The sequence below is a fragment of the Elephantulus edwardii genome, unplaced genomic scaffold (genome assembly GCF_000299155.1).
Source record: "Elephantulus edwardii isolate Elephantulus edwardi_28Jun2011 unplaced genomic scaffold, EleEdw1.0 scaffold00437, whole genome shotgun sequence".
Lineage (NCBI taxonomy): Eukaryota > Metazoa > Chordata > Mammalia > Macroscelidea > Macroscelididae > Elephantulus > Elephantulus edwardii.
The window spans coordinates 57,899-59,353 of NW_006400187.1; the positions used below are offsets into that span (position 1 = coordinate 57,899).

General features: G+C 42.1%; 1 protein-coding gene across 1 annotated transcript in view; it reads right to left on the reverse strand.

Moving 5' to 3' along the window:
- The window catches only part of SPAG17 (sperm associated antigen 17), a 395,169-nt gene that overhangs the window by 48,405 nt on the left and 345,309 nt on the right, over positions 1–1,455 (reverse strand). The gene's annotated exons all lie outside the window — the stretch shown is intronic.

The following is a 1,455-nucleotide window of genomic DNA, read 5'->3' on the forward strand; positions in this document are numbered from 1 at the left end:
TGTGTACAATCTCAATCTCTTCACCATCCATCCTGATGCTGCCAATTGGTCCAGTGGTGAGAATCTTTGTCTTCTTGACATTGAGCCCCAGTCCATATTGTAGGCTGCAGTCTTTGACACTCTGCAGCAGGCGCTTCAGGTCCTCCTCAGTTTCAGCAAGCAGGATTGTGTCATCCGCATAACGCAGTTTGTTGATAAATCGTCCACCTAATATTCTCAATACTCTTCTCCAGCACCACAGCTCAAAGGCATCAATTCTCCTTCTATCCTCATTGGTCATTGTCCAACTCTCTGATGCATAACAGGTGATTGCGAAGACCATGGCCTATATCAGACGCACCTTAGTCTCCAAAGAGATACCATTGCTCTTCAGCACTTTGGAGAGGTCCCTATACCTTTTAATTTTTTATGAAGTTTAAATCATAGCTAGAATCTAGTATGTTACTTGCTGGGCTACTAACTGGAAGAGTGGCAATAGAATCCATGAGCTAGCTCCTCCATGGGAGAAAGAGAGTGTCAAAGGAATATTTACTTCCACTGAAACCCAATGAAGCATCACTGTGAGCTGGCATAAGTTTAAGGGCAGTTGCTGTTGTTGTTGTTATGTGCCATCAAGTTTCCTGTGACTTCAAGTGTGACCCTACGTACAACAGTACTAAACCCTGTCCTGTCCTGCGTCAATCTCACTGACTATGACACATCTATCCTCATTGTTTCAGTTACTATACCAATCTATTTCATCCAGGGTCTTCCTCTTCTGTGCTATCCCTCCACCCTTCCAAGCATGATGTCTTTCTCCAAGGACTGGGCTTTGATTTTTGGTTTAGAATCTGCTGGTCCTATAATTTTAGTAGTAGTGGTTATAACAGGAGGTCTTTGGGTTAACAGTGCAATGGTTATCAGGGTCCCTAAGCTAAAAACTACATTCCCAGCAAACCTTGGTATATAGGAATAACCATTGAGATGTAAAAGAAGTCATTCTATGAGATTTCAATGAAGTTTTTCAAGGTTAATTTAGCTGAGAGCCTTCCCCTTTCTTTTTCTATTTCCTGAAAAGAGGATGTATTGTATTCCCTTTGCAACCATGAAGCAATCCTGAGGATGGAAGTTGTGTGCTAATAATGATGGAACAGAAAAACTGGAGTCTCTTTGATGATGTTGTAATGCTGCCTACCTTGAACTGCCCACAAGCATGTGCCAGCGGGTCAAATATGACTAATAGCTACCCTATGGGACTCAGAACAGTGTCATTGATTTCACATCCAAGCAAGATTCTAGATTGAATAATCTGAAGATTATTCAAAAATGATTAGAACAGCACATCAGCAGGGAATTGCTGGAAGTCCAGGCTGGGTTTAGAAGGGGCCATGGTACTAGGGATATTGTTGCTGATGTTAGATGGATCTTGGCTGAAAGCAAGGGATACCAGATGAATGTCTATCTGTGTTTCATTGA